The sequence below is a fragment of the Cynocephalus volans genome, chromosome 18 (genome assembly GCF_027409185.1).
Source record: "Cynocephalus volans isolate mCynVol1 chromosome 18, mCynVol1.pri, whole genome shotgun sequence".
In the NCBI taxonomy this organism is placed as follows: domain Eukaryota; kingdom Metazoa; phylum Chordata; class Mammalia; order Dermoptera; family Cynocephalidae; genus Cynocephalus; species Cynocephalus volans.
In genome coordinates this window covers 13,329,306-13,352,881 of record NC_084477.1, presented here as the reverse complement: position 1 = coordinate 13,352,881, position 23,576 = coordinate 13,329,306, and the positions used below count along the sequence as shown (strand labels likewise).

At 46.4% G+C, this 23,576-nt stretch overlaps 1 protein-coding gene across 1 annotated transcript in view; it reads left to right on the top strand.

Annotated features, from left to right (window-relative positions):
- EDARADD (EDAR associated via death domain) overlaps positions 1–23,576 on the top strand; it is a 41,325-nt gene that overhangs the window by 500 nt on the left and 17,249 nt on the right. The gene's annotated exons all lie outside the window — the stretch shown is intronic.

Sequence of the window (23,576 nt, the reverse complement as noted above, 5' to 3'; positions counted from 1 at the left end):
ACAATTGACTCCTCGATGTCACAACATCAATTTAAACCTCGATGAGACTGTGACTTCTAGGGGACAGAAGTGCCTCTCTTAGAAGCAAGGTGAGGGCTTGATTGGGAGAGGGCCACATGGAGAGAGGGTCACCAAAAATGTGGACATTAGAAGCATCCCCCGTTATGGCAAGTAAGGGCAATTGGGGGACCGATGTGGTGTTGGTGTGGGGAGTACTGTCCCCAGAGGGCATGGACTTAGATTCATGAATGCCTGTGACAATAATGACACCCAGTAACTTCCGTAGGAGTTTGTTGAGGAGCCCATTACAGCTCTCAGTTAAACCTGCTGCCTGGGGCCTGGAGTGAGGTGGAGATTCCATTGAATGATGTAAGAGCCCAACATGGTGCATTCTAAGAAGAGAAATGAGCGTCTTGGTCACTCTCAGTGGTGTCTGGGACTCCAGAGGTGATAGGAAGTGTCTTTGTATTGGGGCCTTTCTATATGTAGAGACATCTGTTATTTTGATTGATGTTTTGGGTAACTGTGAGGCAAGAGATTCCCAGAGTTCTTTATCCCAAAGGGTGCAACTCTTAGGCAGTGGTCCAAGAGTTCATGAAAACTGCCATGGCAGCCAGCATTAAGTGACTGCTTGTAGTGTGGCCAACTGTGCTGACCCTTGGTCCTGTCCTTTGTCAGGGACATCCTAGTTAAGGGACGGAAAGCAGCAGCTCTCCAGTGCACTCTGTCACCTATGATGGTGGCGATGTCATCTGAAAAGTCTGTAAACCCCCATTGCTGTTCACTCAGTTGCTTTGAAGGAGCTCCCCAGGTAACCTAGGAGTCTGGGAGAGGGGACCTCTTCCAGCACCATGGCCTCAGGCCACCCCCTCCTGCAAGTGGACTATGCCAGAGGGCCCAGGTTTGGCTCCATTCTTTATTAGGGAGGCCTCGGTGGCCAGGCAGAGGTTGCTGGATGCTGCTCCCACGACCCAAGGCATAATGGGCAGTGGGCTATGGAGGGTCACAGGCTCAGGCTGGGTGGGCACCTGTTTCAGGAGAGCCCGGTATGCAGCCAGCGATTGCTGCTCGAATGCTGTAGACAGCAGGATCTAGGAGGGCAGTTTCTGGCTCCAGAAGCCTATGGACAGCTGGTGGCCATCATGGGTGGTCCAGAGACATGGGGATGAGAGGAAGTCACGAAAGCCCTACAGTGCAATGTCTGGGGTACTAACGCAAGGGCCTGTTGAAGAGTTCCATTGGACAGGACCAAATTTACAGTGGGCTGATTTGCAAGTAATAGCATCAGTGAGATTAAGTAAAATCTGTAAACGAGGACTCTATTGGACTTGTACTAACACTGTGGGTGCAGAAAGGATCAATCGCTGTTTATCGATAGTGTCGGGGAGGAAGCAGCCCTTAGTTTACCAAATAATTTTTAGAAATTTAGCTAAGGACCTTGTGCCATGTTGGGGGCAATGGCCCATCTTCTTCCTGTGAGCATTTTTGAGTATTTGCGTGGCCTGGATGGGTGTGTCAAATGAATGTCCCCAGAGGCAGATGCCATCCAGATAGTGTCCCACCCACGATCTGGAGAAAACTGGATGCAACTACGATCTTGCTTGCAAGCTTGTGCAAACTCTGACTGACAGGCTGTTGAAATAGGCACTGAGAAGAATGTATGAGCTAATTCTTTTAGAGCAAAATATTTACTAGTTGCTGATAGGATGGAATCGGTGATTTCAATTGTGTGGGCACAGGAGCCTTACGGGACAGGACCACAGCAGTGAGGTTGCAGTAATCCACCATGAAGCATCATTCATTTTTTTCCCCAGGTCTAAGAACAGGCCAAGTTAGGCTGCTACATGGACAGGCAGAGGAGATAACCACCCTGCACTCATGTGGTCTTATATAATGCATTTCGATCTTTAAAGGCCCTGTTTTAATTTACACGAGGCCATATTGATTTTTTTTTTTCTTTTTGTTTTGGTGGCTGGCTGGTACGGGGATTCGAACCCTTGACCTTGGTGTTACTTACCAATACCATGCTCTAAGCGAGTGAGCTAACTGGCCAGCCTCCCATATGAGTTATTTTAACTCAGGGTGCCATAGGGCCCCACTTTGTTATGCCAACTTGTAACTGCCAAAGATTTAATTTAATATTAATTTGTTAGGACAGCGTATTCATGCCCGCTGTGGGATATTTTAGGGCAACGGGGGCTATGACCACGGGAAATACAGGCAAACCCACAGTTCTGCTGGTTAGGTGAGGCATCTCTGTTTTCCTCTATTTTATTCAGTAACTCCCCTCAGATTAAAGGAGGTACCATGTTTAAATATAGTGGCCTCTCGAGATATTACTGTAATTCAAGCCCCAGGACTGATTAAGTCCACAAAGGTTTAGCCAATCAGTGCATTTTAGCAGATGTTAAAATTAATTCAAAACCTACCTTGTAGGATGCAAAGCCAATCAGCACTCTTATCTTTTTGCTGTATAAATTATTTTAGTAAATTCTATATTTCCGATCGGGTCAAACTGTAGACCTCTGTTTCACGTTTTCTCCCCCCTTTGGCTTCCTTTCCTGTACCCAGCTTCTTTCTAACTTTCTTTCACTCCCTTTTCTTGGTCACTGGATGTACTTTTTTGGGGGTGGGCTGGGGGTGTCCTCTATTCTCATATTTGTACATTTTTTCCTCAGAGTCCCGTGAGGGTTGGGAGCCTTCCTATGGCAGTGGTTTCTTTCACGTGGTTTAAGGACCCCGGGCTTAGGTCAGGTTGAATTAACCCTTCACTGTGCCACACGCAGGGTGACATGGGTTTTCCCTGCAACTCTGGATCACGATCTTTGTGGTGATGTGGCCCAGGCACCAGAGTGACACAGTGAAAGGGTACTGGGTCCGGAACCGAGAGGACCGCATCCTAAAACCTCACGCTGCCATGGTCCTGTCTTCTGCCATGCAGAGTGCTGTTGATTAATTGATGGATTGATGTTTTCCTCTCCTGTGCACATTTGCTAGGAATATTTTGTGTTTCTGGCCGCGTAAAATTGCAGCTTTCAGTTTTTGTCTCCATCTGATCACCCGTGATGTGGACCTTCTGGGTGGTTACAGGAAAGGGTTGGGAGCCACCTCACAGACAGCTACCTCTTTCCCCAGGGAGTTCCAGTCGATCTTTCTGGAGATGGGGTCCAGATCCAATCAGGTTGTTTGCCTCTGGCCCAGGTGGGGCCATCAAGACCCAGGATCTCAGGATCAGGTCTTTGGGGCACTGCTGAGCTGCTGTGCTGGGCAGAGCCTGAGCCACAGGCTGCCACGCTGTGCCCCACGGTGACTTGGGGGGGGTCAGTAGAGCACACGTGCAACAGCGAGGAAGCAGCTTAGGGGACAGGCAGGGTCTCTGCCCTTGCCAGGACATCAGCAATCAGGGTGCCAGGCAGAATTCTCCCTGGGGTGGGGTCTCCTTCCTTTCTGTCAGCCTCACAAAGGGCCATCCCTGTGCCAGTCCCTGGGGTGCCCACTCATAAACAATGCCTGTGTGGCTGCCCAAGGGGGCCAGTGATGGTCACCAGGCTAGACACAGTGCCTGGAGAGTCCTCACCTGACCTTGATGAGGGGGACTTGGCAACACCACTTAGGGTGTGTACAGGTGGGAGCCTCGGAGGCCACCTACCAAACACGGGCCACACCTGATGGCACATCACACTGGGGTCTGGTCATTCACACCAACTGTCGTCTTGGGACAAGAGAATTTTAGGTGGGAAGAGATGGCAAACAGCCAACAGAGACAGCGCGACACCACATAGACCCAAATGTGAGTCTGTCAGCCGCTGGGGGCTCCTGCCATGCAGCTGGCCAAGCGCAGTCAGCTGTGACTGAGTGTCCTTGATGGTAGCTGGGCCATTCTGTTCATTAGGCCAGCTGTTTTGACATCCACCTCCTCACCCCATTGGGGAGGGAGGGATCGTGGTCTAGGGTTATAGGGACGGCCATGCACAGGGCACACAGCCTGGGAACAGGACATGGCACCCCATGCAGGGCCCCACATAGGAACACGGTGAACACCAGGGACTGTGTGAGGCAGGCATTGTTGTATCAGGAGGGTGGGCACCCCCTGGTTCCCGTGGGAGGACACATTGGCCTATTTGAATAATTCCGCAGGCTGGCAGGGAACTGTAACCTGCTTCTGAAAGGTAAGCAGGAATTGTGCCTGATTCTTTGATAGGGAGCATTGTTTAGCTTAGGGTACCTAATCCTCGGGAGCAGAGTTGGAAGGGACCTTACAGTGAGGCCCTCTGGATTTTACCAGATGTCCAGGCAGCACCTGAGACTGAGCCTTGGTTCTGGGTCTCACACTGCAGAGCACGTTCTCTCTTTATCCAGCTTTGTCTTTTTTCTTTTTCTTTCTTTCTAGCTGAGTGTGAGACAGTTACCATGAACTGCCCACCAAATTCTCATATGCAACATCAGGTAAGAATAATTTCATCTATATTTTTACCACTAGGTGTTATGATAATCAACCTAGAATTTTTTAAGAAATTTATCTTATAGAACTTTGAAAATAAAGACTGAAGAGCAGGATTTTTAGATAATAAATTTGAAAATGATCTTTTAAGCATCCCAGTACGGTAGCTAATCTAGAGAACCTCTGTTACTTCTAATAACGGTGGTAGCTTTAATCCATTCTTTGAAATAAATATTTATCTTCATGCCAAGAACAGAAGAATCGATGCTAGTGAATTAGAAAGAAGAGTTGTTGCTGCAGATGGGAATATTTTTTTAGGACACAACGAAACTGGATACTCTAATATAACATCTTCGTAATGGTTTATAAAGCTTTTACTTTTTTCAGATATCAGACGTCAAGCTTTAACATACCATTTCTATTGTATTTTTCCAAAAAGCAAATGTGTATTGTGTTCTGATTAGAAAACAATGTTTATTACTTTAAAGTTCAGATTGTGCAAAAATGTACAAAAAGAAAAAAAAAAAAAAACATTGAGAATTACCTGTCATTTCACTGTTCACCTTTTGATGTATGTCCTTCTAGAAGCTTCCTTGGGTCGCTGTGTCCTTCAGTGACTTCCTGTACTGTCCAGTCCACCTCTGTTCATTCCCTCGAAGCTCTTCAGTAAAATTGCATAATACCCCATACCTGCTAAACTATATTTAGAGCCTCGAAAATCATGTTTTGCTTCAAGATAGGCTGGCTTAGTCCTGATCCTTCCATAATACCAAGCTGATTTCTAACAAGTTTTGTTTAGTCTTGCTTTGAAAACATCAGTCCATAATAAATCTTTAATAGTAACGTTCTTCGGTAGTCAAATCTCCTCTATAATAAAGCAGAGTTACACGATCGTTGATAAAATGGGCTATTTTAATTATCATGCACAGCTCTCTTGAAAGTTATCAGTGGTACTAATTTTAATTGTATTTGGGGGGACCTTCAATCATTGTCTGTGAATATCAGATTCCTACTCTTTAACCCTGATGCTCAGGATTTTTCTTGGAATTACAACCGAGCCATTGGCTCCTGCACTGACTGACTTAAAACTATTTTAGTAAATCAAAAGTATACATTTTTCCTTTCTTGTAATTCTAATTTCTTTAACCAAGTTTTGATCCTCGCATTTTTTGTGATATTATATAGACTCCCTTGAAAATAAAAGAATGTTGGGTCTAGCTGGTTAGTTCAGTTGGTTAGAGCACAGCCTTGTAACACCAAGGTCAAGGTTTGGGTCCCTGTACTGGCCAGCTGCCAAAAAAAACCCCCAACACACCCCCCCAAAACGCTACATTGTTCTTTTAGTTTACTGTTAGGGATTTTCCAAAACCGCTTAAGATTAGGTGCAGAATATACGTTAGGTCACTGTTCAGCATTTTTTTCTAATTTTAGTACTATAGTTCTGGCTATAGCAAGTAAAGACTGTCCTAAAAGATGAAAATTTCTTTCTACTAAAAAAAGGGGGAAAGACCTATTTGAGATTTTTTTTTAAAACAATGTCTTCTATTCCTGTAAAAAGTAGGACTGCAAACTAGCAACCTAGGTTGGTTTCTTTGTATAATCTATAGGATTTGTTCTAACTGCTAGATAACCAGAAAGAGTCTTTGAAACCACGTTGGCAGTTAGAACAAAGAAAACTCACTAGGGAAGAAGTGTTTAAAAGAAAAAGAAAAAACAAAACAAAACCCACACTCCATTTTCTATAGTTCAGAAATTAAAAGCAAGCTGGAAATATGTTCCTTAGAATAATCTGCCTTTTAAGTGGTTTTTATTATTTAAAAAGTAAAATCCACTTCTAGTAAGGTTCGATTTCAGCTTGATTTCTTTGAACGAAACAGAGAAAGAACTTTGTGGTGTCCTAGCATCAAAAATTAAAGCCTGACATCTCAGACAGAATTTCATAAAGAACCCTTTACTTTTGGGCATTGAAAATCAATACCCCATCTACTAGAATTATCCTATCCTACAATTTATCACAACTGGTGTTTATTGAACATATGCTCTGAGACCAGACCTGGACTGGGTATTCTTGGATATTGTATTAGTCCATTTCTTAGCTTATAACAAAATACTTGGAACGGGTACTTTACAAGAAAACAAAATTTATTGCACACAGTTTATGAGGCTGGGAAATCCAAAGTCCAGGGAACACATCTGGTGAAGGCCTTGGTGATAACAGTGACACAGGGGTCTCACATGGCAGATGGCGGAGCAGAGAGAGAGAGAGAGATCTCCGTGCCCATGACCACCAATCACTGGCAAAACATCAACTTAATCACGTCTTCAAGGCCCCACCTTTCAATGACCATAATAGGATTTCCCATCCTCAACACTCACAGTAGGGATTAAGCATTAGGGGGACATTCAATCCAAGGGAAACATACAAAAGGCAGGAGAGGGGATGGGGGTTAAGACCTTAGGCAGAGCTTACAGACTTGTTGGAGAGGAAATGCACACAAAATTAAGAGTCTAGGATGTGGGTATGGAGCATATGTTCCAATGGTTTCCATGAGACTCTTTGTAAAGAAAACATTGCCTAGGTCCTTTATCAAACAAGAACAATAACTGGGAAGGAGATGGGAGTAGGTTTTAAGAACAGCAACTGGAAAGAAAATTCTTGAGACTGGGAGATGGTTGCTATTAATAATATAAATAGAGAATTCAGGAAGAAAGGAAGATTTGTGTGCTGTTAGGATTGAGTCTTGTTGGTTTGTTGGTTGGGAAAGAAGAGATACAGGTTTGTGGATTTAGGGTGTGTGAGGTTTATCATACCCATGAGACGTCTTGCAAAAATGCCCAGCGGGTGTTAGAAAAGGCAGCACTGGGTGCTGGTTTAGGATTCATGCATCTGGAGGTTAGAGTTGAAGCTCTAGGAGTGGATGAGATTGTCAAGGAAGAGAGACCTTGCAGAGAAGCAAAAAGGAAAGTCAAGAAGGAGCCTTGAGGAACATCTAATTTCAGAAGTTGCCAGAGGAATAGCCAGAGAAGGAAGTCACCCGGGGGCAAGACAACTGTCTTATTGCAGCACATACGCTGGTTCAGAGCAAAATGTTTGCTGATTATTTCAGTGTCTTGCCCACTGATTGGACTGTGTCCCCTAAGTGGTCTAAGGACTCCTGTGTCCTTTTGACTGTCTCCTCAATGCCTAGTACCTGGTAGGTCTCAATAAATATGTGTTGGATTCAGAGAGAGAAAGCCTGGAAAGGCATTGCCCCAGGTGCCGAGGAGGGGACAGAAGGTCACGTCATCGGGAGGCACAGTATGGTCAAGTGTGAGTCCTACCAAGACACTGTACGATTTGTCTCTTCAGATCTTATGGGGACCCTTCAGGAAGGGAATTACTCCCATGGACAAAAATTTACTTGCAAGGGTTAAGGGGTGAATGAGTATGAGAAAATTCATTTAGTTCTATCAAGAAGTTCATTAAGGTAGCAAAGAAAAACATTGAACCGCTATTCGAGGGTGCTGAAAAGTACAGAAAAAGCTTCTTTCTTTTTAAAGGATGGGATACATAAGGATTTTACAAAATAAGGAATCAGCAGGAGTGGAGAAATTGAAAAAAAAAAAAAAAAAACCCAGAGAAGTAGAATAATGAATGGGCTTTGTTTTCCTACAGAAGGTACCGGGAATTAATTTTCTTAGCAATCACTTACTGATATCATACTTCATGTTTTGCAGGGAACACACAGCACATAGATTTCTCCCAAGGAATTTGTAACCTGGCAGGAAAATAAGATCTAGGCACACACAATTTTGATCAATAGAGTCCTCAAAGGCACAGAGAGATGAATGCACATTTTGAAAGTAAGAGCCTCAAATTCTTTGCAGGAGCAGGACTTAGAGAAGGCTGGAAGGGGGAAAATGTAAACATTCTTTTTAGACATAAAAGCAAGATGTTAAGGTAGTTGATGTCAAATTTGAGTTGTGCCTCAAATGATGGCATTTGGATGGGGCAGGAAGGAAGGAAGTCAAGCAAAGTGATTAGGGGCTAAAGAGTTAGTTCTGTTCCTGCAGCGGAAAGGCCAACGGCCTGCATGAAACAGGTCGTGATGTGTAGAGTTTGATAAATCTGAGATACAGGATAGATGGGGAAGTGTCTATTCATCCCTCCATCTAGCAAGTATTTGGTACCAGCACTCTCTTAGGGGCTGAGGACACCGTAGTGAAAACGGTCAAGTTCAGCATGTAAAATCCTGGCCAGGAAAGCTACATGGGAGTGTTTGCGGGTGCTTCCTAGGCAAGGGAGCTAAGAAACTCTGCCTCTTAGAGGATCTCAGCCCATACACATGAAGGCAACAGACACAGAGAAGACACCGACGGAGTTATTGAACAGGGAAGCAAACTTAATTAACAGAGAAAGGCTTGTCTCTGTCCCCTCTGGGCATAACTGTGAAGCCCTCTGCATCCAGCATTTCCTCTAAACACTGCTTTGGAAAGCGCTGCCTGGGTGGAAATCTCCAATGCCAGGCATGGAATTGTGGACTTGGTCTCCCACACCCTGCAGAGTTCCCCAAAGAGTCTGACTCGGAGTGAGAGGGGATGAAGACCTGCTCTAGAAAGGTTATTCTCACAGTGGCTTGTCCAGGGGACGGGTAGGAAGAAAGACCGAGGCCAGATCTTTGGTGACTATTGCGGTCACCCAGGGAGGGAATTACCAAGGGCCTGGGTTTGGGCTGTGGTGGGGACAGGCAAGAGGGGAGAGACCTCAACTAGGGTGTCTTAAGCAACAGAAAGTTACTGTCCTGCGGTTCTGGAGGCTACAAGTCTGAAACCGAGGTGTGATCAGGGTTGGTCCCTTCTGAGGACAGTGAGGGACAATCTGTCCAGCCCCTCTCCTTGGCGTGTAGATGATGCCTTCTCCCCGTCTCCCTTCACATCGTGTTCCCTCTGTGTGCGTGTCTGTCTCTCTCCAAATTTCCCTGATTTCTTGGATTCAGGCCCACCCTGATGACTTCATTTTAACATGATGACCTCTGTCAAGAGCAAACAAACTGTTCTGTGTTCAAGGAACAAGATGTATTCCTGGGCAGTGTGAAAGCAGTAAGAGTGGTAGACCTGGAGGGTCCCCAGAAAGCAAGAGGCTTGTGCCCACTCAAGTTCAAGCAGCCTTCCCTCTTCTGCTGCCCAGGCGTGATGTGAACAGAGAGGTTTGCAGAGGACGCACAAGGCCAAGTTCTTTCCTCCAGAAACCCACGGTGGAGCTCAGCTGGCAAGACGCACAGCTCAAAGCACCAACTGCAGGAGTTCATCCAGGCACATGCACCCCAAGACTGGTGCTCAGAGGGGTTTTCCAGGACTCTCTGCTGCAGAGGGCTGGACCTGTTACTTGGGAGGGTTGAGGGTGGACAGGCATTAGCTAGACCGCAGGTGGAGGGCGGGAAGTAGGCCAGGTTGCAGGAGCTGTGAGCTTCCAGAGCAGGAAGAGCTGGTCCTCTCTCCCTTCCCCGTCTCTCCTGCCACCCCCCTATCCCCCACCCCAACTAACATTCTCAGGGAGGGCATCGATTTTTAAAGCCTCATGGGAGATCCTGATGCACTCCACTCCCTTCCCTCAAAATAAAATCATTGAACAGGAGGAATAAATGTCCAGCCAGGGGTTAAATTCACCTATTCCACAGCAGGCTTGATAATAGGAATAATTTCAGTTCACATGAACATAAATCTACAGTTGAATTGATTGCAAGATTAGTCACAGATGTACCTGTTACCTTTCATCTGCCACAGCCTCTCACCACCCTACCCTTCTTGGCTGTTTCTGGACGATCCAAGAGCTGGGCACATCACTTTGCACGTGGAAGGGGCTTTGAACATGGGCCTCGGTAAGGGGTGGGGGTCCCACAAGCCTCAAGAAGCCACCATATGACTCGCACTGTAGGCAGTAATGGGAATCCTTGAGGAAAGATTTGGAAAACCATGGAAAGCATCTATTAGAGGCTGAGAAAAAAGAGATTGACATTTTCTTACTAAAAGCTATTAGTCCCCATCTGTGACCCTCTTAGACTGACAGTTCTGGACCCTGACTGCACATGGCAATCACTTGGAGAACTTTTGTAAAATACCAGTGCCTGGGCCCGTGCCCCAGAGGTTCTGGCTTCCGTGGTCTGGGTGAGGCTTGTACCCGGGCTTTTACAGTGCAGCCTGAGCAGGAAGGCAGGTCTAAGGCAGGTTAGACCGGCATCTGCAGGGTAGAGGAATGCAGACACGTAAGTGCAGGCAGCTCCCACCTGCCACTGGGTGTGGCCTGCTGAGCCAAAGGAGACTCGGCAGCGTGGGCCTGATCAGGGCAGCCTGATCCTGCAGCCAGGCCTACCCCTGAGGTCAGAGCAGGTGCAAGAGGACAGCCCCAGCTGCAAGGGAAGAGTGTGACACCCCCGAAACCCTTTCTCCTTCTCTTAGGCCTAGTAATCTGAGGAACGTACATTGGGAGATGCTGGTGTTGTGTATTTCCCGAGTAAAACTCTGGGCTATTTTAGATTGGTTCTTTGTCCAACTGAGGTGCATCTCTGATCCAGAGATTGTGCAGACTTATAGCACATTAGAGGTGGAAGATGCTGAATCATTCAGTCCAACTTTCTCACTTTGCTGATATGAAAACAGAAGCCAGAGAGGGTTTTGTTTTCCTTTTCAGAAGCAATTAACATACCACACATGTCTTACTTAGTTCACTTGGGTGCTGTAACTAAGTACCTGGGACTGGGAGGCTCAAACAGAAATGCATTTTTTCACAGGTCTGGAGGCTGCAAGTCCAAGATCAAGGTGTGGGCAGGCTCAGTTCCTCCTGAGGGCTGGGAGGGAGGGCTGATCCAGGCCTCTCTCTGGCTTCTGGTGGTTTGCTGGCTGTCTTTGGTGTTCCTTGACTTGTAGAAAAGCATCATGCCATCCATCTCTGCCTCCGTCTTCATGTGGCGTTCTCCCTGTGTGTGTGTCTGTTGCCAAATTTCCCCTTTTAAAAGGACACTGGTCACATTGGACTTGAACCCACCCTCTTGATCTCATTTTAACTTGATTACCTCCGGAAAGACCCCATCTCCAAATAAGGTCACATGCTGAGGTCCTGGGGGTTAGGGCTCCGGCATATGGATTTTAGGGAGACACAATTCAATCCATAGCAGGATGCAATATTTGGAGTTGATCTCACTGCAGCATTGATCTTGGATTCTGGTAGGACATAGGCATTGAATCGGTGGAATGGATGGGTGACGTGTAACTCCCGGCATGCAGGTACCATGTTGGCAGTTCATCTGTACCAGAACACAGGCACCCTGCTTGGGTATGGTCTCCTCTTTGCAGAATGCTGGAGTCTGCCCTACTAACCTCAACCCTTATGCATCACTGTGCTTTTTTGTCACTGGTTCTGACTGTGTGGGTCATGCTTATATCTTTCCTTATGCATTCTCCCTGGTTCCACGCCCCAAGTGGGACGTGGTCATGGACGTTTACCCACCCTTTGCTAAGTCACATGCCTTAGACATGACAGATACTCATTTGTATAAAAACATGAAATGTAGCTGTGGGCTAGAAATACAAAATTCTTTCTGTTAAATGATTACTTTTCCTTCATGAAAGTAAATGTGCTTATTAAAAGGTGTGGAAGTATTATTTCCTCTTTTTTCCCTGTGCGTGGGTGTAATTATTTTTTGTTATAGTTGTAATCACACTGTATAGACAAAGGAATGTCTTGCTTTCTTCACTTCGTACAGTATTATAGCATCTTGTATAAGGAGTTAATTTGGTGTAATCAAAAGAATAATCATTATAATTAACATTTTTAAGGCCAAAAGCTGTTCTAAGCAGTCCTCCATTTTAACTTAATTTTCAAAATGACTTTCTGCAGGATGTACTATCATTATGCCCATTTTAAAGATGCACATCGAGGCACAGCGAGGTTAAATAATTTGTTGAGCAGTAGAATCTAGATCGGCACCGCAGGCAGCCTGACTCCAGAGTCCACACTGGCAGGTGCCATATAGACTTGCCACTGGCTTTGGAGCGAGACAGACCTCCTAGCTCTGCCCCTTAGCTGTGTCCCCTTGAGCCAGTTTCCTAACCTCTTTCAGTCAGCTTCCTCCTCTGTAAAATGGGTGTAATGATACCAGTCTCCTAGCACACAGTCGGCGCTCAATAAATATCTGGGAAGTAGTATATTGAAATGAAACGAACTCGGTGGAGTACTTAAATCTCTCCCCCAGTTCAAAACTTCTTTCCTCCAACTCAGGCCTGATCTGAAATGTGGGGGCCCAAAAGAGGGGCAGGTGGGCCTGGTTCCCCATCTCCTCCCCAGAAATGAGGATTCAGCCGCTGCCCAAGTACTCGATAGGGCAATGTGCTGCTCCCAGCTGAATTTTCCCATCTGCCACCAACAGCCAGTCCCAGCTCCTTCTCTCCCAGTGGCACGTCAGACTCACCTGCTCTCAAGAAGGCTCTGGTCCCCTTGGCCCATGGAGAACACGGCCCCTGTCCCACCACTGGGGCAGTTCCAGGCAGCTCTTCATTCCCACAGGTTAGGGGCTCCCAACCAGGTCAGCAGGCACCCAGCCAGCCAGTGAGAACTGATCTTCCCCTCTGGCAAGCACCCCCCACGTGGTGATCTTGAAGTCCCTCATGTTCTTGGGTGGGACAGAGAGCAGCCCCGTTTCTCCTTACGGGAAGGAAGCAGCCAGCTCTCACTTCTACACTAACCCCTTCGAACAAATCTCTTCCTCTTATATAAATGGGAGGTGAGGCTTGGGACAAGGTCATACCCCCACTTTTGGTCTCAGCTGGTCTTTTGGGGTTTACGTGACATCTCCCCGTAGGATGTGTGCACACCCTCGTCCTCGGCCTGGGGCCCAATCAAAACTCTTAAGATGCTGGGAAAACATCCCATCTCATGCCCTCTTATCTGATAGTCTGTTATAGTCTACACCATGGAATTAAGAGTCCCTATGCTGGGACTTTGAGATCATTTCAACTCTTTTGCTATTCCACGTCCTGCTTTGGTGAACGTCAGAGTGTCAGTCCCTACCGCCCACCCCTATGTAAGCCTGTATTTCCTTAGACTACATTGGATGTCTGCATTGACAGGCTAGACCTAAGGCCAGAATTCCAGTTCCTTCTGTTAGCAACGAAAAAGAGCTCAAAGTTCCTTCCTGGGGGTAGATGCCACCAAATAAAAAAACCAAAGGTGCTGTTTTATAAAAGCCTAGCAACAACTAATTGATTTCTTTGAAATTCAATGAGTCTTTGAAAAACAAAGTTCCACGTTGTTATCCAGAATACAAAGTGGGGCAGGGTCATGCACACGCGGTTTTTAAGCCACGGAACCCATGCTGGTCTGTTGACAATGCTACAGAAAGTACGATATGGTGGCCAGGACTAAAGTTTTGGGCCATCGGACACCAGAAAACTATTTTAGTTGATGATCGATGCTAACGTAGCTGTCCAAGAAGTTGTGACTCATTTCGTGCCTTGTTCATTCACCAAAGAACCAGAAGTCTCACATGTCCGAGGACGTACAGTTTGTGTCTTTAGTGGGACGTCCCCTGGGGCTTTGCTAACTCACATATCACTGGCTCCTTCCTTTCGGATTGCAGGATTCCCCCTTCCTCCAGCTGCCATGCCCACGCTGCCATTCAGAGGCCAGAGCCCTGTCTGTTGTGTCTTGTCTCCTAAGTTCGGTGCCACCAAGTTACTAAATCATTGGGGTGACTGGGCCTTGCTAATCCTGACAGTTTAGAAAGTATCCGTTTGACAACTTGTTGTCTTTCGAGCTGCGGGGGACCTTAGAGGTCATGTTGTTGAGCTCCCTTGCTTTACAGAGGAGGGAAACTCAGGCAGTTGATAAGCAGCGGAGTTGGCCTGGGCCTGGTCCAGCGTCACTCTCCGCCCACCCCCAGATGCTCAGCATTTCTAAGTTGGTAGCAGCTGGTGTTACCAGTTGCTGCTGGTCCTCTTACGTTGCCTAAATCTGGGGAGATTTTAGACTTTTCCACAACTCAGAATGATTTCCATCTGGCAGAATAGCACAGGTAAAAGCTACTGGAGCAAAGTTGGTAAGTGGAGGGGTTGCTGCTTTCTTCGATTGGGCTGAGACGCAGTGTGCAAAATCCGATCTAACAGCCTCACTCCCTTGGCAGAGCAAAAGGCCTCCCAGACTCTGCAACCCTGAAGCCATGAGGTGCGTTGTAGGAGCAGGGAGTGGCCCTGCACGTGCTGTGGGTGCATCTGATGTGAGTCAGCGACAGGCCCCTGCCTGCTCCCTTGACACGCAGCAGTCCTTTCAAGCTCCAACAAGCTCCCTTGCATAGACTGGGGAGTCCTGTCTTTTTTTTTTCTCCAAGGGAAAACCAGATAGTTCTAGTTTACTTGGTAGTTCCTTGCTTCAGTGCTGATGTGAAATTTATACAATGAGGAGCACACAGACAGCACTTTCTGGGGACAGGCTGTCTGGGCATTTAGAGAAAGGAGAAGGGACCTCAAGGGGTCGGTTTCACTAGAATGGAGATCGCCCCTTCTGCATCGTAATTCCTCCTGGCCTCGCCCTGCTCCTGTTCTCTCTGATCTTTCTCGTTTACCACCCTCCAGATCAGTCCACAGAGCTGGCTCTTGCACCTCGAGGAAGGTGATCGAGGGTGCTGCCTTAGAATAGGTATGGGAGTCACTGGAAAGTTTAAAATTAGTGAGTAATCCCAGGTGAACTTGGTGAGGGTCTTTAAAAGCCGTAAAACTTGTCTTTCTGTCCTTTGATAACCCTGAACGATTTTGCCCAAATCACAGGAGGGTCTGATTCTATCTCCCACTGGCACTTAACTTCCTCAGGCTCTGTTGTCTTATTTTCTTGAGACTAAATTTATTTATCTGGGACTGTGATCATGCCGTGACCCCTTTCTGCTTTGTTCCTACAGCTTGCACGAGAATGATCATGTCTTGTATCACATTGTCACTGGGCATAAACCCTGCACCATAGACTCTGAATTTCCCTTCTCTGGCTTCAACCTTGCTGATTTCCCTCCCACCCCCACCCGTACTCATTCCCTCATTCATACTGTGTTGGCCTAGCAAGAGACAGGGATGTGGTTCTTGACCTTGCTGATGTGTCTCTTGACCTTGAGCCCAGCGCCACACCCTTCTCTGGCCCCACCAACCCAGCCGATGCCCTGGCCAGGCATTTCAGTGCTGTTCTTGCTGAGTTTTTGTGAACCTGCCTCGCCACACCCTCGGCTTGGACCCAGGACCACCTGCATGCTTTAGTTTTGATTGCCAGAGAAAATAATGCGATGTAAACTGTTGTCCCTACTGCAAATTCATGCTGCCTAACTTCAGTCCTCACTTTAGGGCCTTGAGGATTTTTTTCTATAATGAAGATTCCCAGAAATTTAAAAAGAAAAATCATAGTAACCATAGTACTCTGACTGGATGTGGTCCACGAATGCATATGGCTTTGACATTTCTACTTGTGGACCAGGTCAAAATACAATATTTGTAGTAAGACGCATATAAGCCAAGGAGCCAAAATGCCTGCTTTCTAGCACTTAGTAGTTATTTCCTTAAGAAGAGCATGAGAGAAGTTTGTTTATTAATAGTGAAATTGGGCAGTTCCTTATTTTATCAGCTCTAATTGTTTGACGTTAGTAGCTTCTCTTCTTATCGTGGGCACTGTTGACCGTACTGCCTTTGAATTGCACAAGCAGGTTAGAATTTCACTTAAACTTTTGGCTGGTGTGGGTGGCAGGTGTAGCAACCCTCACACACAGTTGAGAGTGTAAACTGATAGAACTTTCTGGAAGATTATTTGGCAGCATCTATTACTCATTGACCCAGCAATCTCAAGTTAGGGACTTAATCCTATGGAAATCATAAACAGTGCAAGATACATGTGGTGACATATGAAATAGAGTGGCAGATAGATTCCGTGGCCCTTGGTAGGAACTGGTTGAATAAATTATGCTACCTCGACCCTGTGTAATATCAGCAAATCATTAAAAAAAAGGCAGACCAACACTAATGACAGTGTTAAGTCTTTTGCTTATATTGATGGTAAAAAAAAGAGAGATGACTGGCCTTTAAAATATCTATGATATAATAACGTTAAACAGATAAAACAAGTCGTAGACTAATATGCTTTGGGGCTAAAAAAATATCACTATATAGGTTGTGAGTGTGGTTGTGACTAAGGAATCAGGAAGGATGTGCCCAGATTGTAACCAGTGACCTTTGGGGAGTGAGATGGGATGAGAGATTGAGAGAAAAGGATTTTCACATCTCTTTTTTCTTTTATTAAAAAAAAAAAAAGCATGATTTTGAGTGATTTTTACTTTTTGGGTGTTTTCAATATTTTTTCAATTTTAAGAAAAAGTATTGGAATGAATCATCCAAAAATTAAGATGGTATTTAGGCTCAATAAACTTTTCAGATATTGACACGAGACCGAGTGGCCTCTCTTGAGCTAGGACATGGTTGTGCACCACAGGAAAATCTCAGACTGAGCTGCACCGTGATGAGTCTGTGCTCTGGCATATCACACAGCCTGGGATTTGTGAATGAGACGCATCCCCCAAATCTCCTGGCCTCTCTGTATATCATATCCCCACAGTCTACTTGTATCCGCATGCACAAACCATAATCTCCTGTGAAATACTCTGTGATATTTTGGAACGATCACCAGCTATACCTCATACCCAAAGGGAAAACCCCTCCATCTGTCATCTTTGAAACCATAGCAAAGGTAGAGATTACACCTGGGCACACCCAGCCTCAAGGCCCCAGGAACAATTACTACAGTCTTTGACTCCCACTTCAACTCTAGAAGTAGCAAATCTTCCTTGCAATTGGATAGAAAACTCATTGAAGAAAAAAAGAACTGAACACACCCTAGCAAAGTATTGTAGCATTTATTTCAAATTTCCGTTTGTCCATATTTAGTTCTTTCCTCCTCAAGGCAACGCCCGCTGTTGAGGCAGCAGGTTTTTGTCTCTGTATTCTGGGGCCTAGAATGATCTCTCACTCTGAATAGGTGCTCAGTAAATGTACCCTGAATTAAATACATTTCTGAAATCCAGTTTCTGGAATACATGTTCCAATCAATAGATATATGTCTAGTTTTCTGTATGTATATTACACTTTAATAAGAAGTAAAAATAAGTGCAGTTATTAAAATACTGATTAATTTGCAGAAAAAGGACTGAGTATAAATGGGCTTTTTAGAAAAACTCAGCAGGAGATTCACAGTCTAGTACTAATGTTTGGAATTAGATCACTGATCAAATGTATTCAGAACAGTTACACCGATACCAGGTCTGTCTTGGGAATTTTTATCCTGAAAGCCACTGGAGTCTCACTGGCCATGTGGTGTGAGAAAGTTTGAATACTCTATGTCTTGTTACTGTCATGCACCTAGACATTTAAAATCATATGTTCAAGGCCATTGACTAAACTATTTTCTTAAAGCAGAGAGGTCAGATTTAGCATTGATCGTTCTCCTAAAGAAGCTAGTTAAGTAACTTAACTGCATGGATAGCTCAAGCGTGTCAATCAAGCATGTCAAGCATGGGGTGTATTTCTTCCCAGGTTCCTTGCTTGTGATTTAGGTTGCCACCACCGGGTATGCAGTGACAACCTGCTTTTGGGCTTCATGGTGGTTTCCAACCAGTCTAGGTCACATCAGGTTAACCACCCTGTGGCCAGCTTTCCCATTCAGTGACCTCTCGTTAGTTTGCAAAATAATAAAGACGAACTCTTTATTCATTAGCTAAGCACAGACAATGAGAGACCAAATTAGACAGTTCTAAAGAGTGTGTTTTACAGAAAACCAGCCCCTAGGTGCCAGAGGGAATTGTCAAAGAATAACATTTTCTTTCCTTTTTTTTTTTTTTTTTTTTTTTTAGAAGATGACCGGTAAGGGGATCTTAACCCTTGACTTGGTGTTGTCAGCACCACACTCACCCAGTGAGCTAACCGGCCATCCCTATATGGGATCCGAACTCATGGCCTTGGTGTTATCAGCACCCCACTCTCCCGAGTGAGCCACGGGCCGGCCCCAAAGAATAACATTTTCAACAAATTGCATTTTGAGGACCTCATTGGCCTCTCTTAGAAATTCAGGAACCGGGCAGCATTCATTCTACAAAATAGACAGGAGGTCCACTGGGCATGGCAGAAGAGTTGGTTTTTGTAAAGCATCTGGGGCAAGAACAAGGAAACAGTGTAGTGGAAAAAGCAGACTGGTTAATACCAGGTGACTTCAGGTTACTTTCCTCGTGTGGGTTAAAGCAGAGGAGACTTTCTTACCCTGCCAGCTCATGTTGACTGGGCCCCTTATGATTGCTTGCCGCCATGAGTCTCCTGTTTTGTTTTGCTTTTTTGGAAAACTGGCCTGTTTGGCGATTTGGCTATTATCTCTCTCCCGATTTCTCAGAAGATCAGATCTTACAAGTAAACAGCTTAGGTTTCACTTTGGTGATGAGGAAGCTTAGCATGAGTGACTCCATCTTGGGTTGGCCTGTTGGAACCCAGTGCAGGAGCTCAGTCCAAATGAATGACCTCCCATCAATCTTTTCTAATAGGACTTGTCCATCAATTTGGCAGCATCTCTAGCTATGGCAGTCCGTCCCTGCATGGACTACACATTCACTTCTGAGTCGAGAGCTTCTCCCAGGGTATGCTCTGGGACCTGGGCTCTGCAGCTTGAAGCTCAGCATGAAATATCAAGTGTCAACGTTTTTTTTTTTTGGTGGCTGGCCAGCATGGGGATCTGAACCTGTGACCCTGGTGTTACAAGGCTACCCTCTAACCAACTGACCTAACCAGCCAGCCCCTCAGGTGTGAACTTTAGAGATGACTGTTCTTCAGCTCCCAGAGCTTTTAGCTCCTCAAGCAGAAATGGGACCTATCAGTTTATAAACTAACCAAAGTGCAAAATTCCTGTAACTTAACCAGCTTTCTGCCTGTTCCAAGAATTCTTGGCAGCAGTTAACTCATTTTGCCCAAGTGTAAAGTAATTTCCTCTTATTCACGATGAGGAAGTTTTACAAAATGGAGGTTTTCTTTAGCCTGTTTGAATATAGAAAGCACTGGTGTTTGACCCTCTGGCACTTTAAACTCTCCTAAGGAGATTTTAAAAGACAACCCATGTCCTAGTCCCGCACCACACCAGTTAAAAGAGAATCTCTTCCCAGCCAGGATTGAGAAAAATTAACAGCAAGTTTTAGGGAGGTAGAAAAACTCTCCAAATGCATACCTGAATGACTTAAGTTATTAAACTAATTTACACACATATTTTAAATCGTAGATTATTCTCATTTAGAGATACCCCCTTTTTTCCCCTTCTCTCCCATTTCATCATTGCTCCTCACAGGGTGTTTCTCTGATGTCCCCGGCACCGTGTTTGTGTCACCTCACCGAGGCCACATGGCTCTCTGGAGCTCCTTCCCTGGTGCTCGTGGCATTTGAGAGAGCACACTTTCTTGTTTTTTATTTTTTATTGTGGTGAAATACACATAACATGAAATTTACCATCTAATGATTTTTTAATGTACAGTTGGTGGCATTAAGGACATTCACATTGTGGTCCCCCCCATCCATCCACAGAACCTTTTCATCTTCCCAAACTGAAACCTGTCCCCCTTAAACACTAACCCCCCTTTCCCCTCCCCCAGCCCCTGGCACCCACCATTCTACTGTCTGCATGAATTGGGGACTCTAGGGACCTCGTCTGAGTGGAGCCCTTAATAGAATATCCTGAAGATTCATCCATAAAGATTCCAAAGAGATTCTCATTTACATGGTGTGTTGTGGGACCCGGACATGGGTTGTTTTTTAAAAATCTCCTTAGGAGAGTTTAAAGTACCAGAGGGTTTAACACCAGTGCTTTATATATTCAAACAGGCTAAAGAAAACCCCCATTTTGTATACGTGTCAGAATTTCCCCTTTTTAAGGCTGAATAATATTTCATTGTATGGATAGACCACATATTTTTAGTTCATTCATTCATTGATGGACACCTGAGTTGCTTCCACCTTTCAGTTTCCATCAATAATGCTGCTATGAACGTGGGTGTGAAAATATGTTTTCAAGACCCAGCATTCACTTCTTTTGGAGATATACCCAGGAGTGGAATTGCTGGATGATATGCTCATTCTACATTGAAGTTTTTGAGGAACCCCTACCTGTTTTCCACAGCACCATTTTACATACCCATCAGCAGTGTAAACAGGTTTCAATTCCTCTGCGTGCTCATCAACACGTTTTATTTACTGGGTTTTGTTTGGTCTTTCGATAGCATTGGAATGTGCGTGAGGTAGTGGGATAGAGCATTTTTGAATCAGTGGGTGATGCTGTATCCAGAAACTGGATCCCAACCATATAATATATAATAGTACTAGGGCAGGGCTTTGATCTGTTATTATTATTATTATTTTAAAAGATGACCAGTAAGGGGATCTCAGCCCTTGGCTTGGTGTTCTCAACATCACGCTCAGCCAGTGAACCAACTGGCCATCCCTATATAGGATCCGAACCCGTGGCCTTGGTGTTGTCAGCACCACACTCTCCCAAGTGAGCCACGGGCCGGCCCTGTTCTGTTATTATTTTAAATCAAGATCATACCCCCCGGCCCAGGAAACATCACTAAATCTGCGTTTAATTGTTTTGCCTCCTTTTTCTTCCCAGTTCAGTGAAGCCCACACGTGTATTTTCCACTAAAGTAACTTTGTTGTTCAAAGTAGTATGTCAAGGAGTGCCCTGTAAAGGGAGAGAATTTATAAGAACTTGGATTTAAGGAAATTTCCTCTTTCCTCAAGGATAATTGTTAAAATTTCTTCATCTTATATTCAGGCATGTGTGGCGATCGGTGTCGAAGTTTAAAAAGAAGGGGAAAGGACAGTGAAATGCAGCTGGATGCTGCCAGTTCATTTAAAATACCGTGATTCTTTCTTCCTTTCCAAACAGAAGGCTTTTAAGCCACTTTAAAAATTGCTCCACGTGGGCCGAGCCCGTGGCGCACTCGGTAGAGTGCTGCGCTGGGTGCGCGGCAACGCTCCCGCCGCGGGTTCGGATCCTATATAAGAATCACTGGTGCACTCACTGGCTGAGTGCCGGTCACGGAAAAATGACAAAAAAAAAAAAAAAAAAAATTGCTCCACGTTTCCTACCCTTGTGCCCTGGAAGATTTTGCATAAACTGAAACTTTAATTCCTTTGTTCACTTAGCAGCCACCGTTTTTGTAAACTGATGTCTTACACACACCGTGGTGGTTGTTTTTGGTGGGGTTTGGCTCAGCTGCACCCAGAAACTGCCATCTCCCACAAAACCAGCGCTTGTGCTGGGCCTCCCTCGGAATTAAAGCCAGGCGTCTGGAGGAAATCTCCAGTGCGTCTGTCACTTGCACCTGGTAGTTCTCAACTCCTGGGCATCTGGAGAATGAAGTGAACTAACCCAGTTAAGGGTCACAAACCAACTCAAGGGTGGCATGGGGGTTTCATTTCAAGGGTTGGCTTAGAATTGGGGAGATGTGTAGGTACTTCAAGGCCTGGGGAAGTGTCACCTGGAGGGACAGAGGTGGACATGCAAGGGAAGGAGGGACAGAGGGGTGCATGGCCCTGAGACCAAAAGGGAGGGAGGGACAGGTGGGTGGGTGGGATCAGCAGAGTGGAAAAGGTTGGCGCAGGACCAGGGGGGCCCTGGCGAGGAGCACTGGAGGGGAAGCTGAGATGATCGGGGAGCAGTGGGACCCAGCTGCGGTCAGGCAACTTGAACGATGAGGTCTGGAGCTTCTCTGCCAGCAACACTGAGCAGTTTCCAGCAAGTCTGGTGGCCTGAGCAGCCATGGAAGGGCAGCCTGTGCCTGGATGACGTGGACTCCACTCTGAGTTCAAGTCCTCAGCCCTCCCTCCCGCCTGCCTGTGTCCCACAGACGTGTGGTGTCAGCTCTGTCCCAGGCACGTGCTGATCCCAGAGCACAGCATGGACGAGGTCCCTCACCCCCCAGTCTATTGTTCAGTGTGGAAGAGACTCCAGACCCCGTGGAACAAGTGCCCTGTGGGGTGGCACAGGCAGACAGGATGCCACGGGGACACCTAGGGCACAGACCCCAGGCTGGGGGTTTGGAGAAGGTGCCCTAGAGGAAGCGACATCTGAGCAGAGGCCTTACGACAAGGGAACAGACCCCGGACTCCAGGGCTGGCCAGGGCAGCGCTCCAGGCTGACACAGCCACCTGGTGTCCTCGAGCCACCTCCGTGGGTAGAAGCCAGCTTTCACGGCCACCTCTGTGCTACAGCTGCTTTCACAGTCACTGTTCCTCTGCTTGCCGGATCTTGTACTCACGTGGCCCTTGGAGCCTGTGACCTTCCTGCAGCGTGTGATGCCGCCACCTCCTCTCTGACCTCTGTCCCCTGCTTTCTCTCTCATCCCTTCCTCTGCCACCGAAGCGTAGGCGTTTGGGTCCTCGTGGCAGTTGTGGCCTCATGGCTGGCTCTGCCCTGCGGATCTCTCTCTCATAACCACTTCAGCACCCACGTTTCCATCCCCCACCCTGGCCTCCCCGAGGGACTAGTCCCACATTTTCAGTTCAAGCTCGTTGACCGTGACCTTATCGTCGTATCTGTCACGTCTTCAGGACCGGCTCTTCATTTTACCTCCCTTCCCTCATCCTCTAGTGACTTTACCTCCAGAGTGACACTTGCTGTATCCCTTCTGCTCCCAAATGAGCTGTGTGGAGTCTCATTGCCTTTGAGTCAGTCCTGCCTCCCCTGCCTGTCACCTGGCCTCCACACCATCCCCGACCCCATGTGTCCTGCCCTCCGCAGCTATTTCCTGCTCCTGGACATCTCTGAGGATGTCCCTCTGCTTCTGACAAGAGCCCCTTAGTGGCTCCCCACTGTCTGTGAAATGAAGTCCACGCCTGGGACAGGCCTCCGTCTATTTCCTGTCTCTTTCCCTTCTTGCCCCTCTGGTTGCCTTTGCCTAAGACAGAACGGCCCAGAGGGGCCCCGAGCTTTCCCAGGTCCTTGCCAGCTCATAAGGGCCTCTGGCAAAATGCCCCTTCCTCCCAAATCCCCGTTCCCCAGATCCCCAGCAGGGCCCATCTCAGACATCTGCGTCCAGGATTCGTGTTGGAAGAA